The following is a 12,125-nucleotide window of genomic DNA, read 5'->3' on the forward strand; positions in this document are numbered from 1 at the left end:
GAGTCTGAATATTAAAAATGAGTCCTGCACTATACACCCAGCGTCTCAACACAAGGGGAGAGGGGTCTCACTTCATGGGTCCTGGAAGCTTATCCTGTTCCTGGGGGGTGGGGGGAAATGGTGAGACTGCATGTATCCATAGAAACACAAATGGACTTGGTGCTCGAGGTCTGAGCAGTTCTGTCCTGATCAGTTCATAAAGTGTTACGTTAGTGAACTTGTGTAAAAGCCCATGAACATCATTCTACAGAGGTCAGGTGAGGCAGCAAGGGTATTCACAGGGAGCTGGGGAAGAACACAAGGAAAAGAACATGTGTGGGCCAGGTGTGCGCCCCACCATATGAACTGGCCCTTGCAGTAATGCCTGATGACAAGCATCCTCTACACTTTCAGTGCTTTTTGGAGCACTCTCAGATTACAAACATTAGTGTCATATGCTCATGAAAGAATAGAGCTCAGAGGTCATCTGGGGCAACTTCTTTATGTAACCAAGAACCATGTATGAAGCATATACTACATGTAAGGCAACATGCTCAATGCTTTCCATGAAATATTTCTAATCTTCAAAACAACCCTCCTTCTAAGACATTACAAAGCCACATCATAGCAAGCAAATCTTCCCTGGTTTCTCAAACAGTAAAGAATCTGCCTGCAATGCAGGAGACCCGGGTTCAACTGCTGGGTTAGGAAGATCCCCTGGAGAAGGGAATGGCAACCCACTCCAGTATTCTTGCCTTGGAGATTTCCATGGACAGAGGAGTTGGCAGGCTACAGTCCATGGGGTCGCAAAGAGTCAGGCACGACTGAGCAATTAACACTTTCATAGCAAGCAAGCAAACAAAATATCTGCCCAGAAGTCACAAGGAGAGGAAATAGTACACACAGAATTCAACCTTTCATCTAACCCCAAAGCTTATGATTTCCATGAGTAATAGATCCTAATAATATTTTTATTATGATTACCAATGTTTATAGTTTAAAGTGAGCGCCATTATGTGCCAGATACTGTTAAATGCAATGTGTGTGTATGCATAAAACTGTTCCTTTGATAATCTATTCAGTGTAACTTATCCAAGATCACTGGTCAGTATTTGATATCTGAACTCTTGTTTTTCTGATTCTAGTGATTAGAAATGAAATGCTTTGCTTGTATTCACTCACGAGTGATGCTAAGGCTCAGAGTGTTCCTGAGGACTAGTTGATGTGGACAGCTGGGCTTTTCATGGCCAGCAGCCTGGCAGCCAGTGCTATACAATTTATGACAGGATAACTTAATGGGGAATGCCTCCCCAGAGGACAATTCTACACTTGCCTGAAGATTCCAAAGTAGTTGACTCTGAACTGGACCGGGGGGCCCCTAAACCATGCCGTGCCACGCCTACATGTCATGAGCTCTGCTTACTCCATGGTACTCAAGTAACCGCAGGCCTAGGGTGGATGTGTAGCGGATCCCACGAGCTGGCCTCCTTTCCACTCTCTTGATTGTTGGCTCTTCTGTGGTGGCCAGAGAACAGACTGGCTCAGCATTTAAATTTGAAAGTGCACATTAGAGTCCCACATGTGCTGCCCGAGGAATGCATAGCTCTGTCAGTTTTATATTTCATGTTTGTCCAGCTCAGAGATGGTAACTCATCCAAGGCAATGGAGGGCTCTCTGGATGTCCTGGGTCTGAACAGTTGATCCATGAAGCCCCAGAGAGAAATATGACATGGTTTGAGGTACAGAACCTGGACCAGTGCTTTTTCAGGAACCTCCCTCCAAAGAGCTAGTTTGAGATAAAAATGGTATCCCACTTGAGAAACCCTTATGTTGGTCTGGTCAGGGCAGAAGTCCAGACATTCCAAGAGTTTGTGGAAGAAAAACTAGATTTTCAGTTACTTGAGGCTTGGGTTTCAATTCTCATTTCAAAAGAGTCCAAGATGAAAGAATTCTACCAGCTAATTTTAGAGCAAATGGTTTTATCCCTCCAATTGACTCAAACAGCAAAGAGGGAACTGAGAAAAAAAAATGGAGATCTTTAGTTTAAACCAACCAAGGCCTATGAAGCCAGTGCATACTATGATTTTACTTTTCAACATTGGAGGCAAAACTCTCCATGATTGGTACTATGGAGTAATTTTGCTAATTTATATAAAAACAAAGACCTCCTGGATATGCCTCAGCTAAATGATTAACTGGGAAATGGTTTATCTCTCTAGGGCTGAGAGTAAAAACCCCTCTGTGCTTTAAGCCTGTTTCCTCTTCTCTAAAATTGGAAGATGGAATCAGAGGAAATCAAGGGGAAAAGGAGCTTAGAAATCACTTATTCCCAATCCTTAAGAAGCAGAGATGTCTGAAGTATACAGGATTTGTTACAAGGTCAAACAGCTAGTTCGCAGCAGAGACTAAAACTTTGGTGTTCTGAACAAAATTCATTATTTTTGCTTTCCTTTTTTTTTTAATTTAAACCAAACAATTTCAATCCATCTTTTTCAAAATTCCATGGCATTATTGGAAGAATATATTGAATGAAGTCACTACCGTGGAAGATTTGGAAATCTGGGTCTTGAAGAGCTTTGCAGATGAAAGCAGTATTTGCCACAGACCACAAGAAGAGGAGGGCGGTACCACCTCCTCAGCGTTTGGGAGGGCTGGCTCTGGTGAGCCGTGGCCACTGCCTCTGGAGAAACCAGGACAGTCAGCCTGAGGCAACCAGAGAGAAAGAGCCACTTCAGTTGCCCTCTGCCTGCCCTCTAACCTGACCCTGCAGAATCGGGGATGGAAAGAAACACAATCCTTCCCAGGCCTCCTTGCCTTGACTGCTTTGGATCTGAGCTGCCTTTATCTCTCTAGGGCTGAGAGTCCAGGTCTCTGTACATGACCGAGGCAAAGATGTTTCCAATGGATTAAAGGACAGGAGACTTGAGAACCAAAGAAGGGGGCAATCTCGTCATTTGCTTTTCCCCACCCTCCATTACAGAATGGAACTCTGATCAGCAAACTCCCCATTAAAAGTGCCTCCCGCCATACACGGGCCTGGTCCTGGATCCTCACCCTGGAGGATACCTTCTGCCTTTTCTCCCCTATGATGTTCCCCTTCCCCCTCCACCGCCCCCTCCCCCCTCCCCCGCCTCTCCCCGCCCCGCCACTACCCCTCTGAACTTTATTCTGCTCCTTACAATAGCCCTACTGTATCTTGCACAAAACTCCTGGGGAGGCCTTGGTTCCTCTGCCTGCAACAGTCACTTTCTACCTCCGCAGCAGCACTAATACCATGGTGCAACCATCTACACATCACTTCTACAGGAAAGTCTTCACTGACTAGGGGTCAGTATCTCCTCTGATCGCCCGAGCACACATGTGCTTACCGCTGGCAGAAGGTTTACCACTGTATTGGTATTATCTATTTAACTTACCTTTTCCTCAATATATCATAAATTCCATGAGCTCAGGGATCAATGTGTGTTTTGTTCAACATTTTGTTTCCAGACTTCAGCAGCATTCTTGGTGTAATACAAGATTGTAAGATATTTAGTGGATAAAGGGACAACACTTAACATTTACTGGATGCCTACTATCACTGTTTTAAATAACATTTATTGGATGCTTACTGTTAGACTATCACTGTTTTTAAATGCTTGAAGGATATTATCATCAATTCTTTCAACAGTCTTAGAAGAAAATGACATCACTATCTCCACTTAGTAGAGGAGAAAACTTAAAGACTAGTGGCCTTTTAAAAACTTTCCTATAACTATTGGGTTAGCCAAAATGTTCATTTGGGTTTTTCCATAACATCATATGGAAGAACCTGAATGAACTTTCTGGCCAACCCAGTACGTGATTAGTAGTAGAGAAGGGAGGGAAAGCATGAAACTTGCCCTGAAAATCCATGTTTTTACTCACTGTTTTGACTGGTTCTCTCATCAACTCTGATTTCCCTGGGATTTGGTACAAAAGGAATGCTGTGTTAGAAAAGGGTCCCTTATCAGTCCTAACATATCATCTTTGTACAGCTTAATGTTTGCATGTGGGGTGTGGTGAAGATAGAAAGAGATGCTTCTTGAGCATCTTCTAATGAATAGGCACATGCCTTCTGTCTCTGCCTGCACGCCTTCACTTCAGTGAAGAGCTCCCCAAATTCCAGTTCAAATGATTTCTGTGAAGAACAAAGTATTATCAAAGCAGGCCCAGGGCATCCTTTGCTAAAATTTCCTGATGGTTAATGATAAACTCCGTCTCATTCATGAGTTCACCTAAAAGAAAACCCCATTGCGTTTAGGACGTTAGGGCAGAGATTTGGGTCAAATAGGGATAGGAATACTTTATAAGAGAGAAAATCAGATTAGTTGAGCCTCTATTCATTTTGGCTTTATTTCCTCAAGGAATTGTTGAAATCTTTCTCCTTTCTATCTGATCATTCCTTCAGCATTCACCGGAGGGGACTTTGAGGATAAAGGTGTGACTTTACACAAGCCCAGAAATACCAGGGAATTGACACAACCGTCCCTGAAAAACAACACACAGGCCCCTCAGAAGAGGACTTCACGGAAGTTAGACAAGTCATGGGGAGTGGACGTGATAAATTCTGTTTCTGCTGTCTCCCCAGCATGCTTTCCTGTCCGCAATCTCCTGGCTCACACACATTAGGAGAATGAGCTAAATCCTCTTACACCTCAAGGCTAGGTATCCATCAATTAAGGCGGTCACCGAAACCTATGTACATAAGAGCTCACTTATTCAATACATATTCATGAACACCAATTTCCTCCAAAGGGTGTCAGGCAATCATGAATATAATTACAAATCTATGACCAAGGAACAATTTCTACAGTTAAGTCTTAGATTCCAGTTTTGAGATGTATAGAAAGAGAGAAAGAAAAGAAAGTGAAGTTGCCCAGTTGTGTCTGACTCTTCGTGACCCCATGGTCTGTAGCCTACCAGGCTCCTCCTACTGGAATGGGTTGCCATTTCCTTCTCCAAGGGATCTTCCCAACCCAGGGATCGAACCTGGGTCTCCCGCATTGTAGGCAGAAGCTTTTACCATCTGAGCCACCAGGGAAGTATAGAGTTCCTTTTGATTACATACCGACTTGGTGGTGAGTAGTTATGCCAGTTTGGATAAATCAGACACCAGGGCCCAGACTCTTTTCATCATGAATATTACTTCTCAGTGTTAAGGTAGTTGATATTTTAACAAATATTTTTATGAGAAATCTCTTTTGAGGTGTTCGAGGTGTTAGATTTGCCCAAAGATAGGCTAACCTGCCTTTAGGAGTAGCAAACTTCTACTCACTGGAAGTACTCAAGCACAGGTAAGTGACCATTTGCTTGAGAGGTTGTACTGAGAGTTCCAGCATTAGCCACTCTTTTAGACTAAAATAATGAAACAACCACTAACCAAAAAATTACATGTTTTATCACTTAGGATTTCATTGACCTGAGAGAAATGCAATGCCTAAAACAACTTAGAGAAATAAAAGGCCATACCTTTAATATTTCGAGAAGTTCAAAGTTAGGTGGATTAGGTGGGTAAGTGGGCTCATCAGTGCTACTGTGGACTTGGGAAGTTTTTTGTTTTGCTTCATAATCGTAAGTCAATAGATCTTATTCTTATGCTCATAATAATGATAAAGTTAATGATGATGAAAGTACTGACACTTTGTAGTTCTAACCAAAGACTGCCCTAATTGCTTTCATGTATTTACTCATGGTTATAAGAGGGCAGCTATACCACAGATCTCATACATGTGTTCCAGTAAATTAAAAATGCAGTGTGTGGGGGAGAGAGAAGAAACAGGCCAAAGAAATATTCTATCAGTACAAGTGTTTTTAGAAGCCCATCCAAAAGTAGTCTACTTTAGTTCCATTGGACAAAAGAGTCTCATATGACCATCCTGAGCTGGAAGGAGACCAAAGGAGAAAGGACCATGAATGGAGATTGGGTCAATGAATGAACTGCTTCTTCCACATGAGTTAAGCCTTTTCACATCCATAATGTCAACTGATCCTTTCAACAACCCTATATACTAGATACCAAAGGAAACTGAAGAACACAGAGTTTTAAGTAACTAGTCATTTAGGTATTAATTTCCAAAGCTGAGACGTGAATCCCCCCTTCACTGACCTCAGAAGCAGTTTCCATGGTTGTCACTACTACACAAGGCTGCCTCCCTAAATCCCTCTCTCCCTGAAATTCGATGACTGAGATGTGCTAGTCACCTTGAAATAGAAGACAGAGTAGAATTACACAGAGGCAAGCCCAGAGTCAGGTCTTTTCCTGTAATGGCTTTCCATGAATTTGCTGGAGCCACCAAAGGTCTAATAAGGTAAATGCCCAGTGCCACTTAACCAGGCACAAGTGCAGGCTGGCACCAGAGTTAAGAGCACTGCTGCTACCGCTGCTGAGTGAGGCATGGATTCTCTAGATGAAAAGTCATTCTCCGGGAATAGGCTAGATCTCTTCAACAGCACGTTCCACATACCAGGGCACAAGAGGATCACTCAGGCGGCCCTAGATGAACGTCATCCCCAGCACTTCAGTCACCTGATGGGGATGCTCTTTCCTAAGCCGTTTCATCTGACTTCCCATGAGTGGCATAAGCGCTAGGAAAATCCAGATAGCTGTAAGATGGCATCATTTCCTTTTTGGCAAAGGGACCAGCTAGGTTATTCCCTCAGGATTTGTAGGTTAAAAGGCTAAAGGAGACACGGATGACTCTCTGCCTAAAATATTTGCTGTTGCCCTAGAACCACTTCTCCCCATGGGGAGGCAGCATAGCACAGACATAAGAGCAGGACGAGTGGATTTGAATCCCTGACGCCCACCCCCCAGGCCCTAGCTGTGCCGCCTAAACTCTCTGAACTCATACGATTGTTTTGAGGGTTAAGTAATGCACTAATCTTGAAATCATTCAGCAAGGTGGTCAGTTGGCATAAAGTGAAGAATAAACATGGGCTACAATTCACTATTATTACTGCTGTTGTTGGTCCCATTATTACTTTTCAGAGTAGGTCTTGAGTTTCTTACCATCTGGAGGAATAAGCCCTGGAAAGACTTCTAGGTATTTCTAAGGTGAATTTGAGGGTTCACGGATATAGATTGCAGAGGTGAGGCACCCAAGCCAGCATTTCTGCCATTGAAAATTAAAAATGGAGATCTGTTTGTGCACCTCCACATAGGCTGGTGGACCTATGAATAATCATCCAGAATTTAAAGGATCTTTAAAATTAAATCTCTCTATAAAATGATCAAGTAGCGGGAGAAACACTCAGGACCAGGGTCTCAAAAATCAGTCCCTGGGTCTGGTCCATTTCTTCCTTAAAAAAAAAAAAAAAAAAATCACAGCTCCCACTGAGGCAGATAACAATATCAACTATTAACACTTAAAGAGAAAAGGAAAAAAAAAAAAAAAAAACCTAAGTGGATTAGTACAGTTGAGCCTCACAGTTCCTTGATGTAGGCTATTATCCTCGCTCTGATAAAGAGATGAAGACAGAAACTGAACAACTAGCCCAAGGGCACAAAGTCTGCAAGGGGCTAAGCCATGCTTTGGACTCAGCTAAGGACGCTCCTTATTGCCAAATTCAGACTTAAACTGAAGAAAGTAGGGAAAACCACTAGACCATTCAGGTATGACCTAAATCAAATCCCTTATGATTATACAGTGGAAGTGAGAAATAGATTTAAGGACCTAGATCTGATAGAGTGCCTGATGAACTATGGAATGAGGTTCATGACACTGTACAGGAGACAGGGATCAAGACCATCCCCATGGAAAGGAAATGCAAAAAAGCAAAATGGCTGTCTGGGGAGGCCTTACAAATAGCTATGAAAAGAAGAGAGGTGAAAAGCAAAGGAGAAAAGGAAAGATATAAGCATCTGAATGCAGAGTTCCAAAGAATAGCAAGGAGAGATAAGAAAGCCTTCTTCAGCGATCAATGCAAAGAAATAGAGGAAAACAACAGAATGGGAAGGACTAGAGATATCTTCAAGAAAATGAGAGATACCAAGGGAACATTTCATGCAAAGATGGGCTCGATAAAGGACAGAAATGGTATGGACCTAACAGAAGCAGAAGATATTAAGAAGAAGTGGCAAGAATACACAGAAGAACTGTACAAAAAAGATCTTCACGACCCAGATAATCACGATGGTGTGATCACTCACCTAGAGCCAGACATCCTGGAATGTGAAGTCAAGTGGGCCTTAGAAAGCATCACTACGAACAAAGCTAGTGGAGGTGATGGAATTCCAGTTGAGCTGTTTCAAATCCTGAAAGATGATGCTGTGAAAGTGCTGCACTCAATATGCCAGCAAATTTGGAAAACTCAGCAGTGGTCACAGGACTGGAAAAGGTCAGTTTTCATTCCAATCCCAAAGAAAGGCAATGACAAAGAATGCTCAGACTACCACACAGTTGCACTCATCTCACATGCTAGTAAAGTAATGCTCAAAATTCTCCAAGCCAGGCTTCAGCAATATGTGAACTGTGAACTTCCTGATGTTCAAGCTGGTTTTAGAAAAGGCAGAGGAACCAGAGATCAAATTGCCAACATCTGCTGGATCATCGAAAAAGCAAGAGAGTTCCAGAAGAACATCTATTTCTGCTTTATTGACTATGCCAAAGCCTTTGACTGTGTGGATTACAATAAACTGTGGACAATTCTGAGAGAGATGGGAATACCAGACCACCTGACCTGCCTCTGTATGCAGGTCAGGAAGCAACAGTCAGAACTGGACATGGAACAACAGACTGGTTCCAAATAGGAAAAGGAGTGTGTCAAGGCTGTATATTGTCACCCTGCTTATTTAACTTCTATACAGAGTACATCATGAGAAACCCTGGGCTGGAAGAAACACAAGCTGGAATCAAGATTGCCGGGAGAACTATCAATAACCTCAGATATGCAGATGACACCACCCTTATGGCAGAAAGTGAAGAGGAACTCAAAAGCCTCTTGATGAAAGTGAAAGAGGAGAGTGAAAATGTTGGCTTAAAGCTCAACATTCAGAAAATGAAGATCATGGCATCTGGTCCCATCACTTCATGGGAAATAGATGGGAAACAGTGGAAACAGTATCAGACTTTATTTTTTGGGGCTCCAAAATCACAACAGATGGTGACTGTAGCCATGAAATTAGAAGACGCTTATTCCTTGGAAGAAAAGTTATGACCAACCTAGACAGCATATTCAAAAGCAGAGACATTACTTTGCCAACTAAGGTACGTCTAGTCAAGGCTATGGTTTTTCCTGTGGTCATGTATGGATGTGAGTGTTGGACTGTGAAGAAGGCTGAGTGCAAAGAATTGATGCTTTTGAACTGTGATGTTGGAGAAGACTCTTGAGAGTCCCTTGGACTGGTTGGATCTCCAACCAGTCCATTCTAAAGGAGATCAGCCCTGGGATTTCTTTGGAAGGAATGATGCTAAAGCTGAAACTCCAGTACTTTGGCCACCTCATGCGAAAAGTTGACTCATTGGAAAAGACTCTGATGCTGTGAGGGATTGGAGGCAGGAGGAGAAGGGGATGACAGAGAATGAGATGGCTGGATGGCATCACGGACTCAATGGACCTGAGTCTGAATGAACTCCGGGAGTTGGTGATGACAGGGAGGCCTGGTGTGATGCAATTCATGGGGTCGCAAAGATTCGGACACGACTGAGAGACTGAACTGAACTGAATGACGCTGTAAATACCGCTCATCTCTGCCTTCCTGCCTTCTGAAGTGAGGAGGAGAAGCAGGCTTGTATGAGCTGTCTCTGCTCATCACTTTCTTCTTTACTCATTTCTCTCCTGGCATTTTGGCCTCTCATCATTTCCTAGGACAGTTCAAGTTTATTCTCACCACTCAATCTATGCATTTCCTTTTTTCTCTATCCTAGAATGAATCCAGGGGTTCCTCAGAGGAGAGAGTGACTCCTGAGAGGGTATCTTTGTCCCAGAAGCCACACTTTAAAATATAACAAAAACAAATGAAAAATATTCTTGTGGGCAGTAGTGCTTGTTTTTAAATTGGGATTACTTTCCAGTTCTCAAGCCTCCATCATCATCTACCAAGTGGGGGCGGGGTGGGGGAGGAATCCTCCACAAGCATCCTTCAGATTATCATTCTTCTCAGTTTGCCCAGAACAGTCCCACTTTATGCCTATATCATTGGTGTAATTAGTAAGAGCACCATTTTTCACTCTCAAATGGGTCTCAGTTTAGAAAACAGTCATCCTGTTTATGATGAGAATTTTTATCCCCATTATCAATACCTCATTACTTGAATTTATTTACAGATAGCAGGTAGGAAGAAAGAAGAATATCCCTATCTGCATCCAGGCCTGTGCTTTTCAAAAGTCAAATTGGCTCTATTCTTAAGTGGCTAGAAAATCTCCCAGTTTTGACACCTTTCCACTCATGGCCCACCAACTGTTCTTAAATCTGTGTTATTCCCTCCACCATGAAGCTGATAACAATGGACTTACATTTATAAGTTTATTTTATACATTTCCCTTTTGTATATGTGTTTATTGTTTCCTTATTGAGAAACAAGATAAAAAGCTAGGTTTTCCTACTTCATTTTATTGACCATGGTGTCCCTATAATAGTATCAAAAAGAATCAAATACATAGAAATAAATCAAACAAAATAAGTTCAAAACTGATATTCTAAAATATACAAAACATTATTGAAAGAAATTGTAGAAGTCCTAATTGGAAAGGGATCTTGCATTAATGGATTGAAGAACAATATTGCTAATATGGTGATACTCTTCGACCTGATCTACAAATTCATTGCAGTCATAATGAAAATCCCAGTTAATTTCTTTGTATGAACAGATTCTGAAATTCACATGGAATTGTAAGGAGTCCAATAGGCAAAGCAAATTCAGAAAAAGAACGATTAGGAAGACTCACCCTTTCTAATTTCAAAACTTACTATAAAACAATGGTAATTCAGACAGTGTGATACTGGCACAAGTAAAGACATATAGATCTGTGGAATAGAACTGAGAATTCAAAAATAAATCCACATGTCTGTGGTGAACTGATTTCCAACAAGTATTCCAAAAGCATTCAATGGGGAAAGAATAGCCATTTCAACAGGTGGTGCTAGGACAACTAAATTATCACAGGCAAAAGAATGAAGGTGTACTTTGACTTTACACCGTATAAAAAACCCAATTCAAAATGTATCAAAACGTAAATGTAAGAGTTTAATCTACAAAAGTCTTCGCAGAAAACATAGACTTAAATTTTCATGATGTTAGGTTAGTAGGGAATTTCTTAGATATGACATCAAAAGTGTAAACAACAAAAGAAAAGAAATAGATAAATTGGATATTGTCAACAACTCAAGAATAATGAAATCCTGCAAACCTCACATAAAGTGAAAGTGAAAGTAGCTCAGTGTCCGATGCTTTGCGACCTCATTGACTATACAAATCCATGGGATTTTCCAGGCCAGAATGGAGTGGGTAGCCTTTCCCTTCTCCAGGAGATCTTCCCAACCCAGGGATCGAAGGCAGGTCTCCCACAATGCAGGCAGATTCTTTACCAGCTGAGCTACAAGGGAAGCCCAAGAATACTGGAGTAGGTAGCCTATCCCTTCTCCAGGGGATCTTCCTGACTCAGGAATCGAACCAGGATCACCTGCGTTGCAGGTGATCCTTTATCAGCTGAGCTATCAGGGAAGCCCAAACATCACATAAGTGAGCGTGAAAGCTGATCTTTCCTTAGTTGAGCTTTCTGATAATTTCAGCCACTGCTTGACTGCAGCCTTCTTACAAGCCTGAGACAGAGGACCCAGTTCAGCAACACTAGGAATCCTGACCCAGATAACCAATTTTTTTTAAGACTTTTTTTTTTAAATGGGCAAAGAATCTGAAGAGACATTCATCAAAGGAAGATATACAAATGGACAACAGGCACAGAAAAGATGTTCAACATCGTTAGCCATCAGTGAAATGTAAATCAAAACCACAACGAGACACTACCACCCACACACTGGGATGGCTATAATAATTTTATAAAACAGATAATAAGTCTGGAGAGGATATAGAAAATTGGAGTTTCATATACTGCTACTGGAAATATAAAATAGTACAACCACATTAGAAAACAGTCTGGCAGGTCTTCAAAAAGTTAAATATATGG

At 41.8% G+C, this 12,125-nt stretch overlaps 1 non-coding gene across 1 annotated transcript; it reads right to left on the bottom strand.

Moving 5' to 3' along the window:
• Positions 1 to 4,968: 4,968 nt before the first annotated feature.
• On the bottom strand, positions 4,969 to 5,041 carry TRNAC-ACA (transfer RNA cysteine (anticodon ACA)). Its single transcript has one exon. It is a non-coding gene; the product is annotated as a tRNA-Cys (tRNA).
• Positions 5,042 to 12,125: the final 7,084 nt, after the last annotated feature.

The sequence above is a fragment of the Ovis aries genome, chromosome 9, assembly GCF_016772045.2.
Source record: "Ovis aries strain OAR_USU_Benz2616 breed Rambouillet chromosome 9, ARS-UI_Ramb_v3.0, whole genome shotgun sequence".
In the NCBI taxonomy this organism is placed as follows: domain Eukaryota; kingdom Metazoa; phylum Chordata; class Mammalia; order Artiodactyla; family Bovidae; genus Ovis; species Ovis aries.